Source organism: Octopus bimaculoides, chromosome 1 (genome assembly GCF_046866305.1).
Source record: "Octopus bimaculoides isolate indiv1 chromosome 1, ASM4686630v1, whole genome shotgun sequence".
Lineage (NCBI taxonomy): Eukaryota > Metazoa > Mollusca > Cephalopoda > Octopoda > Octopodidae > Octopus > Octopus bimaculoides.
In genome coordinates, this window is record NC_142928.1 from 90,514,792 (window position 1) to 90,531,635 (window position 16,844).

Genomic DNA, 16,844 nt, shown 5'->3' on the forward strand with positions numbered 1-16,844 from the left:
TTTTGAATTCGACAAAGACAGGCATGCTGTCGAAATATCCTTCAACTAATAAAGATATCTATTGCAATCGCATCGTGCTCTTCGTCTTGTCTGTTTACCTTTGGGAAGAGTTACGTCAACCCTTTTAAAATAATAACACAATGATAATAATAATAATAATAATAATAATAATAATAATAATAATAATAATAATAATAATAATAATGATAATAATAATAATAATAATAATATATGGCACTCTTTTTTAATTTTGACTCTATAACTTCAGGAGGAGTTACCTCAATCCTTTCTATATTAACCAAAATGAAGTAGATTGACAAATTTATTTTTTGAACCAGTTGAAGACACACAAGATGTCAAAATATCATTCACTAGATAACAATGGCACTCTTCTTTTAATTTTGACTTTAATAATAATAATAATAATAATAATAATAATAATAATAATAATAATAATAATAATAATAATAATAATAATAATAATAATCCTTTCTATTATTATGTGTTTCAATATCTAATAAGTTCTTAATATTTTGTTTTAAATTTACAATCCCTTAGCATCACATACAAGATATATATAGAAAATAGACGTAAGTTAGGTGAGAACAATTACATCTAAATTCAAATAATAATATTGTTTTAATCATTAAAATTTTATACCTTTTCGTGATTTTTGCCCACGATGTAGGTAGAAGGTATGAAATTTAGTGGGAATGGGGCGAGGCGATTATTTCCACCCCAGTGCTCAAGCGATACTTATTTCATCCACCCCGATGAATGAAAGGCAAAGTTGACCTCAGCAGAATTTGAAATAAAAAACGTGAAGAACCGTAACTAAATACAGCAAATCATTTTGTCCGAATGATTATGCTGATGATGATGATGTTGATGATGACGAGTAGGAGATTGATAATGAGCATGATCATGATGATGGCGAGAAGATTGAGGAAGAGGAATCACTTTATGCTTCTTCAGAAGAAGAACTGCAACAAACACAACACTAATAAATTAATATGTTACATGTAAGAATACACATTAATTTTTTGGTATTTTCTTCATTCTAAATTTACGAGCCTAATTGAAGCTTAGATACTAAAAAAAAAAAGAAACTAAGTTTATTTGAGTGGTAAAATGAGAGTTAGTTACACACTTAGACATGGAAACATGATTAATAAACCACTATAAACCATACACGCGCATACACACATATTTATATTACATGCTTAAACGATGTACACTCACATCCACACGCGCACATGATCATGTATACATATGTATATTGCATGTGTTTCAGTTTTTGAATTCTTTCAATTTCAAGCAAAGAGAAGAGAAATGAATTCGATGTCAGTATGCATAAATATTTCAGTTTTTCTATGCAAATACATAGCGCTTCAAAACACACATGCACATATATATATATTTATATATGCGTTTATAAATATATATATATGTGTGTGTGTGCGTGTGTGTGAACATATGTGTATATATATATATATATATATATATATATATATATATATATATATATATATATATACATATATATACATACATTTATATATACACACACACACACTGACGTATATAGACTGCTACACACCATATATATAAGTACGTATTGGCATATACACAGAGGGTATATATTTATATGTACACACATATACATATCTACATATGCTTATATATTTATACATATAAACACATACATATACATACGTACATATATTTGTGTGTGTATGTATGTGTATGCATATGATAGGTGTATTCAGACAGTTATTCATATATGCGTGTGCGTGTGTAAGTAAGTTAGCATAATTTGTTTAGATTAAAGATTAAACTGACATGTTTAAACAGCCAGGATGAAACGGCAATGTAAATCAATGTAAATGATTTGATAAACGAAATGAAGAGAATGAGACAAGTGTCTGAAGAAAGACTGCTATAACAAAAAGAGCATCAGTAGAGGTGCAAAAAATGTATATGTATACATTGATACATACATACATACATACATACATACATATACATATATATATATAATATATATATATATATATATATATATATATATATATACTTATATATATATATATATATAAAGATATATATATATAAAGATATATATATAACTATTATATATATATATATATATATATATATATATATATATATATATAACTATCTATATATGCATATATATATATATATATATGTATATATATAAATATATATATATTTATGTATATATATTCATATTTATATATATATATATATATATATATATAACTATCTATATATACATATATATATATATGTATATATATAAATATATATATATTTATGTATATATATTCATATTTAGATATATATATATATATATATTCATATATATATATATATATATATATATATATATATATATATATATATATATAAATATGAATATATATACATATATATATACATATATACATATATACATGTATACATATATATGTACATATATGTATATATGTATATAGGTGTGTGTGTGTTTATACATATATGTATGACAGCATGCAAATATGTAGGTGTGTGTGTTTGGTGAAAAGATGTTTAATCAATAATACACGTATGTAAACATATACGTCAAGAGCTGAAAGACATGGCGAAACATAACTGGAAAAAAAAACAGAACAAAAGACATGAAACAAAGCACAAAAATAGTAAAATAGAAATAGTGAAGCAGAGATATATACAGTATGACTAGAAAATATGTATTTATTATAGAAAGGTAATCTACATTGAGCTTCTTTATAAAAGAGAGGAAAGGTAAAAGAATTAAATATGAGAGTTTCTTTCAATGCAAATATATGAGACAACGAATATAATACGTCTTAGATTGAATGAAAGCATATTAGATCATGTGAAAGAGTGTTGTGAGTTAGGAATTAGTTTGCTAATATTGAAACATTTTGATCGGTGCTGAGCTGCATGCCACTCCTAGTATTATTGTTGAGGCAGCAAAATCGTTAGAGGGTCGGGCAGAAGAAATGATCTTGATTGTAAAATGAGATTTGGTGACGAACTGAGAGTACAAACGTACTTTTTCATTTGCTCTACAGACAGAGAGAGAAAGAGAATGAGAGGAGATATGATATAAGTATGTGATGTTCATGCATTTATCAAACGCATCAGCAATATAAATGAAAGGAAATGATGTAAACTATTACGATTAAAATTTAATATCTTTAAGTTTTTTATTTGTGGTCTTTTGACGTTTTAACCCAATTTGAAGCTTATTCTATTTCTTGGTTTAATCTTTATATCTCCAGTTGTCTGTTCCCAATTTAATTCATTTACATTGTATTTTTATATATAATTTTAAATTCTTTTGAAGCTATAAAAGGGGAAGGTATAAAAAGAACAAGTAGTTAAAGTAGAGACTTTAACTACTTATTCGTTTTATACCTTCCCCTTTTTTGTTAACATTGAGGACGGCCACTTCTCTGATGGGAAACAACATATTTTTATTTTATTGACCAAACCAAGTTAACCCTATTCTCGGTCTTCTATACATTGTATATGTGTGTGATCTATCTGTCTTTCTATCTATCTATCTATTTATCTATCTATCTATCTATCTATCTATCTATCTATCTATCTATCTATATATCTGTCTGTCTGTCTGTCTGTCTGCCTATCTATCTATGTATCTATATTCGCCATGATAGATCGCTGACCACTACATTTATATTTTTTTCTCTTTGTTTCTCTCCTTATTTCTTTCTGTGTTCCTTTCAGTTGAAGTGCGTAGCTCGAAACGTCAAAGACTTTCTCTATTCCCGAGCGTTAAACTAATACATACATTTGTTGTTTACACCACATGTCTTCGTCTGTTGATTTTTTCGTAAATTCTCCCATATATATATATATATATATATATATATATATATATATATATATATATATATATATATAGAGAGAGAGAGAGAGAGAGAGAGAGAGAGAGAGAGAGAGAGAGAGAGAGAGAGATGGATAGATAGATAGACAGATATACATACACATCTATAGTCTGTAGTCGCGAATATAACCATGATATTCTGGTGATCTGTTGAGTTAGCTTTCTTTATTTGAATTGATTTGTTAATATGCAATTGTATTGTATAATGCATATTAATGCAAACATGTAAACTATTTATGACATAGAAATATGAAGAAGGCTACGAAACAGCCGTAATCCTAAGGATGTCAAGTGGTTAAGTAAATACATGCACTTCTCATACCTTCTGACTTTTATGGTTTAGATACTCCACATGAAATAATTTAATCAATCATACCTACTACATTTCAGGTGCATGGGCACTCTGCATTACACTTCTCTGTATTGGAATACTATGTGTTCTGTAAGCCGAGTCCGTTAGAGTAGCTTTCTGTGATAGCCACACGATTCTCTGAATCCATATCTTATACTAAAAAATTATATTACGTAATATATGTAGTATATATATACAATAATTAAACCATATATCATGCGCTTTATTGTGTATTGCTAAGCGCATGATCTCCCGGTCCGTGAAAAAATAGTCTCTTATGAAACCGGTGCATGGTACAAATAAAGTTGGGGAACACTGGCTTAAAGTGAATACGCATCACAAGTAGAATGTTATTATTGACGCTCTTACCAAAAATTCTCCGTGTTTTTAATGCTAATTTAGCCTATGGATTGTACAGCTGTATCAGGAGGAATTTTAAACTTCAATGTAGCTTAATTTTTGACAAACGCTATATGACAATAGAAAAGTTATTTAACGTTTTGGACATGGCTTTTTATTCCCAGACGCTTTACAATTACCTTAATTTATTTGACACAGATCTCTTGGTATGAAGGATAATATCGGTCATTAGATGCACGCTAGTATCACTTTTGTAAGGAAAATTCATTGATAAATGCTTGCTGGACAGATGTACTTCATGTTGACTGTTAATAAAAAAAACACTTGATAACATCTGCTAATGAAAATCAATAATTTTTACGAAAATTACAGACATAGCTTATAAGATTATTTGTACAGTTAATGATTTCTTACGCTGACACCAAGTCAGAAATTTTAGGAACGGTGATAATGAATTCCTCCGGCCCCAGTGTACTCCTGGTACATAGTTTATATCCGTGAAGGAGGATCGACTGTGGTTGAAATTCGATTACAGCAGATTATAATTGGAAGTGTTGAAAAGTAATTTTATAATCTGGTTGTGTACGGCTTCGACTATTCCACTATCTTCTATAAAGTGTCAGCTTAACGTGACAAAACCAAATTATGCTACATCTGGGCAATAGGTAAGGATAATTATATCCATTGAGTTTTGTCAGTGTAGTATTGTGATAAATATACATTCTACTCTCAACAATATATTCCTTCGAGATCTAAATATCACACAAAAGTATGGCTTCTTATTTAGGCAGCGATAACAGTGATTTGATGTAGGACAGAAGACAAATGAACACAAGGACAACATCTCACGTAAAACTGATGCTTTTTCCTAGGGAACAGAAATCTCTCTAGCAATCACTTCAGCTTTAAAAGAAGGGCTATGATAAATTACAGTATTCCTCGCGTACTGCGCCAAACATAGCAGAAGGCATTTTTATTTTTAAAAAACCTATTCTAGTACAGCTGTCACTCACATGCAACTATAATCTGGTAACTTGTTCCACGCATTGGCTGATAGGTATTATAAAGTGACAAGCAGACATAAGCATCTCTTTCGTCCCCTATCCTTCGAGGATGTGACATCTTCAGGGGAGAAGGGAGGAAGTTACACAGACATTTTGGTTGGTACTTATATATAGTTGTATATACTGGAGCAAAGTAAAATGGATTGTCTTGCTCAAGGTGACAATACACCACCGAGTCCAAGAATCGAAACCATGACGTTATGACCATGAGACTGATATCCAAGCCACTAAGGCATGGGCCTTCAGAGTACCTTCTCAAACCAGGTTCAAATAAACACACAGTCAACTACACATACACCCAACGCATAAATACTCCAGTTATTCTTCAGCCGAACGCTGTGAAAGCGGAATCACATGCCTAATATGAAAGAATGAAATGGCGATGATGTACTGAACATTCATATCTTTAGACAATAAGTAGGTGCATATGGTAATATGGAAATAAAATAAAGTGATACCTAAAAGACATTTGTCTGTGTATAACATTACTAATGTCCATAATTTGTGAGCATTCTTTGAAATTATTTCCTATATAGACTAATTAACTTTTCAATTTTATTTTGTTGTTTATTGAAGGAGTGGGAGATGCATTTAATCACTTTTTTAAAAACGAATATTCGTTTTATCATCACTTACGTACAGAAATATATTTTATTTTTGTTTTCATACTGTTTTCGTAAACAAACATTTATGTAGACAATTTAGATAAGTAGACAGTTAAAATATGAATTACTGTGTTTGAACTAGCATGAAATGAAATTACTTTGAATGTATTAAATAAAATACAGATTTCTTTTGATTTGGCACAAGGACAATTTTTTCCGAAAGAAAATTGAATCGCCTTCTGTATTTTACCAACACTTAATATATCGACCCTGAATAGATGAAAGTAAAGCAGGTATTGAACTCAGTCGATGTTGAGCGCAGTTCCAATTGATTTATGCAAAATCTATTAAATGAATTATTGGTTTCCCACACTGAATTCTTAGGAGAGAAGCATGAGCGAATAAATCTCTCCCTTGACAAGTATTTTTTTTTCCGAATAAATGAAAGGCAATTTTGATCCTGGATAGAACAGATCTTAAAAGAGAAGCATGGCTGTGTATAAGCGCAGATATGGTTGCGTGAATTAAGAACTTCGGTTTGCAGCCCCGTAGTTTCAATCACAATGCGCAGTGCTTTGGAAAAGTGTCTTCTACTATAGCATTAGGCCGACCAATGCCGCGTGAGTGTATTTGATAGACTATGTATTTGGAGACTGTGTGGAGACCTGTCGCGTGTATGTGTGTGTGTTTGCGAGCTTGCGTGCGCGTGTCTTTGTGTTTGTCCCATACACTTTGACAACCTGTGTCAGTTTGTTAATGTATTCGTAAATTAGCTGTTCAGAAAAATAACCCGATAGAATAAGTACCAGACCTAAATAAAAGAACTAGTACTGAGGACAATTAGTTTTGACTAAACCATTCAAGGCGATTCCTCAGCGTGGCTAGAGTGCAATAACTCAAACAAGAGGACAAATAAATATTAACTGCTATTTAGTTCAATGCTACAATTTATGTCACCTCACTAATATTATAAAAAGCAAATAAAATACTGAAAACTTTAGCATCAAAATCATATTGTATTCTAACTTCAATAAGTTGCCTTTGGATTTAAATAGAAAATCTTTGTATCATAGTTGTTATCGGAAAATACTATCCTAAAATTATTATTAAGTATTTTGGCAACAGGATTACTATTATCGCTAGTTACTAGCTTCAGTGAAGACAGAGAGAAAGAGAGGAATTACTATTGTTGCTTTAGTGATATTATCTGTGAACATGGTTTTTATCTCTTACATTTTAAAATATTTTGTTTAATCAAACAATAAAGCGTGAAGGCTTGTCAGTTTTCTGATACTGTTCCTAATATTAAGCCACACAAAATCCAGAATCGAAGGAGATTAACGATGGTCTGCTTTGAGTCAATAGATTTCGAGGAAGAGTTCTATAAATTCAGTTTGCATTGAGGAGTGAAGAATCAAACGTTTGGTCAGTTGATCTTCATTTAATAGTGAGAAAGCGAAAGAAAATAACGTTACCACTTGAGTTGGGCAATTTGAAATTAAGTTAAGGTAATTATCTCAGCTTACTTTAGTGAAATATTATTCATCTAGTAACATTATGCTTGTATGGCTTTCTGTTGCCTTCTATAAGCTGGCAGTACAGTTTAAGTTCAGCAGATGATTTTGTATTTATTTATTTAGTGCCTGGCTCCTTTTAGATAGAATTTTTTTAGAAGTACAAAGATTTAGATTTAGAAAAAATAAGTGGTGTAAAAGTAAGTTGTAGTGACCATGACTTGTACAGCAACATAAGGGATGAAAAAATGAAAATAAATGAATCTGCAGACATGAATTGAAACTTTGACATTGTTTTACTCGCACTGAGTATTCGCAAATACTTACTGAACAATGTACACCATCAGACCATATAAGGTTTAATTTGCTTTTACTCTGAAGACCTGGTTTCCTTTAAGAATATTAATTATAACTTTTATCTCCAAATAAACATATTAAATAATTTGTTAATCCGTACAAATTCAAATGAAGCAGATTAATTTCCTTGCATTAACAACCGAATTACAAGCTAATGACTTTTGAATTTCTCATTAAGATTAAGACCTATGAGTCAAATCACCTTATGCCATTTAATTATCTACTTACCTAAAAAGAAGCTATGAGAAATAATAAGAATTCTAATTTGAAGACATGACATCCTGATTGTTTTTATGGCACTTCATTTACCGATAAAGCATTAATTATCACCGTCTCTTTTAAATAAAATGGTATTTAAACATGATGAATAGGTTCTTCTCGTCATTTTTTATATGCTGGAGATTGTTTAATTAATATTTCTTTAAGGTTCTGAATTCAGGCTTTTTTCGTGTCACCTTCAAAATGTAACGAGAAAATTAATCGATTTTGTAATTGGTTTCATGTCCTAGTTCTAAATACGATCTTAGGCGCTCTGTTTCTGTTAGGCATTGAGTGGTGTCATCAAGAATTTATTAATGGCTAGGAACCTACGATTAATGACACAAAATTTACGTGTAACAGTGGTTTGTGACGTCTCAACAACACATTATGAGATATAAGATACTTTGAATCAGAAAATTCAACTGATTCTGTTGCATTTATTTTTTTTAATTTTGTCATATTTTTCTCTGTGTTATGACAAACAGGTATTCTGGTATTCCTGTCATTATTACACATTCTATATATTTTTACAGCGTGGAAGGTGTTTATAAGCCATTTAAAAACACACAAAAACCGTTAGATTCACTTCAACATTTAAATTTAATTTGCCAAAATATTTTCGTTGCCTTGAGACCGCGACCTGTTCACAATTTCGTGCCCCATCACAATGAACAGGTCACGGTCTCAAAGCGACAAAAATATTTTGGCAAATTAAATTTAAATGTTGAAGTGAATCTAACGGTTTCTGTGTGTTTTTAAATGGCTTATAAACACCTTCCATGCTGCAATTGTTTTTGTTTCAGCATAGGCGTAGGAGTGGCTGTGTGGTAAGTAGCTAGCTTACCAACCACATGGTTCCGGGTTCAGTCCCACTGCGTGGCATCTTAGGCAAGTGTCTTCTACTATACCCTCGGGCCGACCAAAGTCTTGTGAGTTGATTTGGTAGACAGAAACTGAAAGAAGCCTGTCGTATATATGTATATGTATATGTGTGTGTATATATGTGTGCATATGTTTCTGTGCCTGTGTTTGTCCCCCCAACATCGCTTGACAACCGATGCTGGTGTGTTTATGTCCCCGTAACTTAGCGGTTCGGCAAAAGCGACCGATAGAATAAGTACTAGGCTTCCAAAGAATAAGTCCTGGGGTCGATTTGCTCGACTAAAGGCGGTGCTCCAGCATGGCCACAGTCAAAAAGGCTGAAACAAGTAAAAGAGTAAAAGAGAGATACGATCTCAGATCAGGTCATTTGCTATGCAAGTACATCTCCATAATATATATTTCTAATTTTTTGTATATTCTACCATCCTATTATTATGCATCTTTTTTACAAAAGAATAGTCATTTCACCGAACAAAATGCCAAGCAGCATTTCTTCCGGCTCTTTACGTTCTGAGTTACAATATCGGCGAAGTCTACTTTGTCTTTTCTCCTTTTAAGGCCGCTAAAATAAATTAAAAGCCAATACTTGCTGCCTCCCATCAAAGGGGAGCTGGCAGAACAGTTAGCACGACGGGCAAAATGCTCAACAACATTTAGTCTGTCTTCACGTTCTGAGATCAAATTCCGCCGAGATCGACTTTGCGTTTCAGGGTCGATGAAATAAGTACCATTTGAGCACTGGGATCGATGTAATCGACTTACCTCGTTTCTAAAGCTGCTACCCTTGTGCCAAAATTAGAAATCATTATTATACATGTTTTATGTGTTATAACTTGTATGACAAGTATAAAACATGGTTATTCCTGACGTTGTTACAAATTGCACATTATTTTTGTTTTTTATTTTATATGCATTACAGGTTTTGTTCTTGTTTAACTTCAAGGCATCCCTGATGGTAAAGGTCTACAATCAAATGTGCTGTGTCCTGACCATAATGTCTCGTTTTTCAAATGTATATTTAACGGGACTTTTTTTTTCTTTAGAGAGTTTTAACTGACAGATATTTGGCTGCTATTTCTAGCCTGTCATGCGACCGTGAAATGGCTTCTCTATTGGTGCTATTGTTTCAGCTTCACTTGAAATTCATTTAAATGGTAACCGTATAAGCATGTATTATATTAAATTGAATCTAGTGTGAAGACGGAATTGTTTCACGACTTTGATGTCTGCAAGTCCACGTAATGCCTTTGTCCAACATCACGGAGCCAATAAGAGAGAGATTCTTTCCCTGGCTACTTGGCATGCTAGAAGGAAGTTGCAGCCAAATTTTCCTCTTAAAAAAAGAACGTATTTTATAATTTAGAACTGGATAAACTGTTTCTAAAAGCCAAATGGGGTTTGTCCTAGTTGGATCGTACTCGATTACAAGACTACTCTTTCACTGCCAGATGACCAGGGAATAAACACAACAGTAGCAGCTTTACGTTATCTATATGATAACTAATAAAGTTTATATGTTGTAACATGGTAACAGATAAAACGGTTTTCATAAGCAGGGTTTAATGGTGAAGTGGGTAATTCCTTGTTTAAAGTTTTTCTAGCTATCAGCTCCCTTCAGACAAACTATAAAAATAACATTACGATTATGCTATAACCGCTTAGGTATCAATATGGATCATGTCAAATAAAAATAAATAAATACATAAATAATTGGAACCAATTACGAAAGCTTTTGATATATTATTCAGCAAAAGAGTTCTCGCAACTGATGTGCCAAGAAATATCTTCTACATTAATAAGCAATCTTCGCATTCGTTTGTGTCAGAACTTACGACAAAATCCCTGTTAACAGGGAAAACAAATGTGTTATACAACTAAACATAAAATGAGAATCAAGAAAAGTAACAAAGTTAATAATCTTCGGAGAAACGCCTTTCCAAACGAAAAGAGTATTACCCATAAACATTTGTACTCATGAAAGACTTTCATTCATAAAATACGACTCAAACACAATGAAAAACTAGTGTAATGGAGCAAACTGCTGAATGTATTGTGTTTGTTGGATTATTCGCTAATATCAGAGTCTTGCGTTGGATGGAGCTACACTTTTGGACATTTGTACATTTTGTTGAGGCTTGTGCTTGATAAGTGATAGATGTCGGTAAGAAAATTTTGTTGATCTCATTTGGGATGATACCATGGTTATGCGGTATCATAACCATGGTATCATTTTAAAACATAAAATGGTATTATTTTAAAACATAAATATTATTTTTAAATATAAATCCCTATTCTGCACCAGTGCAGAGTAGAGATTTATGTTTAAAAATAAACGAGTATAGAGTAGGGATTTATGTTTTAAAATAAACGAGTACAGAGTAGGGATTTATGTTTTAAAATAAACGAGTACAGAGTAGGGATTTATGTTTTAAAATAAACGAGTACAGAGTAGGGATTTATGTTTTAAAATAAACGAGTACAGAGTAGGGATTTATGTTTTAAAATAAACGAGTACAGTTACTTCATTTTAAACTGCAATATGTTGGTTTGGAGAAGGAAGTGTAATGTGTAGAATTTTTATATGTGTTTAGGAGCAAGCTCGGAAATATTGGTCAAAATGTTCAATATGATGACGTTCAAAATGCAATAATGTAAAGTACATTAGATGATGACGGGAGGGAAGAGTATGATGATGTTCAAGAAGTGTGAACGGTTGCTAGCTAAGAATTTGAAAGTAGCACTGACTGATGGAGAGGAAACAGAGTAAGGCCAACCAGTGAAGTAGAGATTATTGATGGTTAAGGACGTGCAATTCAGTACTTGTTTGACCTACTATTTTTTCATGAATATGAATTAATATTTTAACTGTTCAAGCAGTTCTTGTTTTCTTTTTGCCAGATATAGACTATAAAACTTCATAAAATGTTGTGCCTCAGTATAGTACCAGTCTAAGACGGTTAATGCTCAATTTTTATTTATTTATTTTACCGAAAAAGAATTCATTTAAAGTTTCTTTAGTTACATTGAGAAGCAGCTCTTTCTAATAGCAAAAATACAAGAAGCAGCTTTATAAGTTCAACTTTATGTTGTGTCTTTTATTTTTGAGAAGTCTTTGGTGGTATCTCAAGATATCAATTGTTTATCCGAAGAGTGGTTTGAAGAGATATAATTTCCGAGATAAAATGCTTCTATTTTGATTTTTAAGTATTGCTACGATATCCTGTTGAAAATGTTGATTAACTCCTTAGTTAGCGCAGCCTTAAGCTTTCGAGGTTATAAGTGTATAACGTGTTACAAGTAGAAGAGAAAGTGAATGGAAAATGGCGTGCCATCGGACGAAGTATATATGAGTAGGATTAATAGAGTAGATAATATCAATAACGTAGAGAGATGATATGAAATATCCTCGAGGATTGACTGGGGTTTACAATATGTGGTGAAAATCATTGTCCATCGACGTGTACAACGTATTCAGAAGATAACAATTTAAGTAATTAGATTGGAATGCTATTCGTAGACAATTTACTTAGCATGTTTTCATGTAAAAAATTGATTGTAACTTTTCATGTCTAGTGTAATAGACTCGCTTTCATTAAAGATTTTAGTGCAAGAGGTCATGGACATGTACGTAAGATAGTTGTTTAAATCAGTCATTGCAACATACAATTATTTATATGCTGTTTTCCTTATATAAAAGAAAGTGTTTTGCCTGACTTGTATATTGGAATCTGTTAATTCTTTCATCTCTAATTCTTTATATCAAACATTTATAAAGAATGACTAATGACGCCTACAAAGATATTCTATTCCTTATTTGAAAGTAAAAATAAATTTCTGGCACTGTTCAAATTACTTCAGACGAACAACGACTAACATGAAGGCAGTATCTGATTACATCTTTAAGATCAAACTTGCATTGAGGCAAAACCTAATATTCAATTTACAATTGAAATTCTAAATATAAGTTCATCATAATGAAATTTGGACTGGTTGTTTATAAACTTCGTTATAACCGCTATTTGGGAAATTTTTCTGAGTAAAAAATATGCCTGATATATTTATCTAACAAAGCATTCTATAATATCATTACAGAATATAAATGACCATCAAAAACGTAAACAAATAAATAAACTCGGTCAATTACCTGAACAGAAGAAATTTATCAATGTTGAAATTATTCCAACATTTTGCCGCAACTTTAGATGTTCTGAATCTTTCCGGTTTAAATCTTATTAAATTTCAAATTTGCTTTTATAAGTGCAATACATATATACATACACAAATACATACATACATACATACATACATACATACATACATATGTAGGTATATATGTTTGTATGTATATATGTATATATGTGTACGTGTGTGCATGTATATACACGCATATACACACGTCTCTGTCTCAATATATATTACACACACACACACACACACACACACACACACATATATATATATATATATATATATATATATATATATATATATGTGTGTGTGTGTGTGTGTGTGTGTGTGTGTGTGTGTGTGTGTGTGTGTGTGTGTATATATTTACGCAAACGCACATACACACACGTAATAGATAAACGGCTATAGAATAATTTACAACTTCTGCTAAATATATGCGTTAAATTGATTATAATTGTAAACCCAATGCTGCTTGTAATCATTTATGTTTATATTCGAGTAAATTGGTACTTAAATAGCTTGAAAGATAACTTTTATAAAAGATGAAAGAGTAAATTATACGAAAAGAACATCACCCAGAAAATAACCAAATTTCTTCAAATGATCGTAGGAGCCTCTCGTGATAGCTCGAAATACTACAAATAACCAAATTTTTTTCAAATAATACCTATCGTCTTGATAAAAAACACTTGAAAAATATGTTTTAAAAATAAAGTCGCGGATAATCAATAACAATTTACATGGTTACTATTGGAGCTGCTTTGATCACAGGTCTGCTCGGTCGTGGTTGACCTGGGGCTAAATATCAATAAATTTCCTTGTATAATAATCCTTTCTACTATCGGCACAAGGCCTGGAATTTTGTGAGGAGAGAAATGATCGATCACATTGACCCCAGTACTTGACTGGTATTTAATTTATCGATCCCGAAATGATGAAAGGCAAAGTCGACCTCGGCGGAATTTAAACTCAGAACATAGCAACAGACGAAATACAGCTAAGCATTTCGACCGGCGTGCTAACGATTATAACCAGCTCACCGAAATATACCTTTAGACCAGGCACAAGGCATTGCTGAAGTTGTTATTGTTCCTTAGGGCAAGATCATCCTAGATGAAAAACATTCCAGCCGTAATCATCCCGCCATTTTAAGAGTCCTTAGGATTATGTTATCTAAGCTGGCAGGGCATTATTTGAAGGTGACTTGGGTGCTATTTCTAGCAAGTAAACTGACTACGTAAAAGTTCACTCGCTAGCTCGAAGAAATTTTAGTCACATCCCTTTACGATTTGAATTTAAATTTCGACAACTTTGTCTCCACTCCTTCTTAGGTGACTATTAATTTGAAATCCCACCGAGGTCGGCTTTGCGTTTCATCTTTACGGATACGTTGGAATGCAGTACCAGTCAAATATTGGAATTGACGTAAAAGATTAGTCTACAGCCTTCAATATTACTGGCCTTTACCCAAGTCAGAAATAAGCCTTTCTACTATAGGCACAAGGCCTGAAATTTTTTGGGGGGTGGGGGGAGGGACTAAGTCGATTACATCGACCTCAGTACTCAACTGGTACTTAATTTATTGACCCCGAAAGGAGCAAAGGCAAAGTCGGCCTCGGCGGAATTTGAACTTAGAACGTGGCGACGAGCGAAATGCTGCTAAACATTTCGTCCAGTGTACTATCGATTCTGCCAGCTCGCCGCCTTTCCTAACTCAGAAATAATATAAGCAAAGAATGGGAGACAGTGTTATATTTCGGTGGCTTTCGAACTGAAAAGGTAACGAAATGTAGTTAAATGTCCCAAGCTCTTCTGGCTTACCTTGTCTGCAACCCAGTGTCCTCTTTAATCATGAGATATAATGCATTTCTAAACTGGAACTTATTTTGTCAATCCTGAAAGGATGTAAAGCGAATTCGGTCTCGGGAGAATTTGAAATAACTTAGAGTTATACAACAAATATCGTATGATTTCTCTACGAACCTCAAGTAATATTGCTTATTTACTGATCTGGGAACATAAGCCTAAGGCCACAATTCTGTCATTCGATTAAATTGATTTCAGTACACGCTTGGTATTCATGTTATCTGCCTACGTAGGATAAAAAGTAAAGTCAAAGAATATTGTCCAAGGTGTCTCGCAGTGGAGTCTTTACTCGGGACTCACAATTTCTTAATTATTCAGCAGTTTTTACATATACACATGTACACAAGCATGACGCACATAACGAAAGACAAATATATATATATACACACACACACACGCACACACAGGCGAAAGTATGAGAGCACTCATTCTAGGACACACGCAAATTTTTCCATGAACAATATGTTCAGAGTAAAGTTCCCAGCTACACACTGCGTACATATGTATGTGTGTGAGGCAGAGAGGGAGAAAAAGAAAAAGAGTGCGTGTGTTTATGTATGTATGTATGTATGTATGTATGCATGTGTAAGAATAGGTATGGTTAAATGAATATCTGTTTCTTAGTGCTAAAGCAATAACAATAACAGCTTTCATATTATCAAAGGAATCAAACATTTCTTTTACAACAACAACAGCAACAACAACAACAAAAACAACAACAACAACAACAACAACAACAACAACAACTCCAGGAACAACAACAAAACGACTAAAAAATCTACAAGAAGAGTTTACGAAACCACGAAACAAAAATCACCGTGATCGTCTTGATGTAGCTTCTGAAATGCCGCACTTAGAAATAAATCGATCGGAAGTGAGGAAAGGGAAAAACAGAAACCAATGAGGAGCAATGATTTTTAAAGAATTTTTTGTAGTTCATAATTCTTCTCCATTCTTTATCTCTCTCTACCATTATTTCTTTCTCTGCCGCAATTTATTTTTCTCTCTCGTTTTTACATACCTTTTGGTTTATCTTCTCATCTGTCTAGCTAGCGGTTAACTATCAATCTATCACTGCGTCTCTCTTCGTGATAATTCAGCATGCTCTATATGTTAAAATATTTACATATGTAAGCATATATGCATTCGTATGCGTATGCATTTATGGATGTATGCATGTGTGTATGAAAAGCATATGTGTCAGATATAGTAATATCTATTATAATTTTTCATGTTTATGCTGGTAGCAAATGATGAACAAATATTTAGAAATGCATAACATAAAAATGTCATATAAAAATATAGCACTTTACATTATGTCTGTGTATGTGTTGTATACAATATGCGCGTGCATGTGTGTCTATGCATACACTGTATGCATGTTCGTGCATGTTTGGCTGTACAGGAGAAATACACACACACACACACACACACACACACACACACACATAC

The 16,844-nt window shown here is 32.3% G+C and overlaps 1 protein-coding gene and 1 long non-coding RNA gene across 5 annotated transcripts in view; both read right to left on the minus strand.

Annotated features, from left to right (window-relative positions):
* Positions 1-16,844, minus strand: part of LOC106874234 (5'-nucleotidase) — a 380,910-nt gene that overhangs the window by 128,549 nt on the left and 235,517 nt on the right. The gene's annotated exons all lie outside the window — the stretch shown is intronic.
* Positions 4,784-8,978, minus strand: LOC149137622 (uncharacterized). The gene is made up of 2 exons (XR_016242241.1): positions 8,424-8,978; positions 4,784-4,960 (listed from the first exon to the last, which is right to left on the minus strand). It is a non-coding gene; the product is annotated as an uncharacterized LOC149137622 (long non-coding RNA).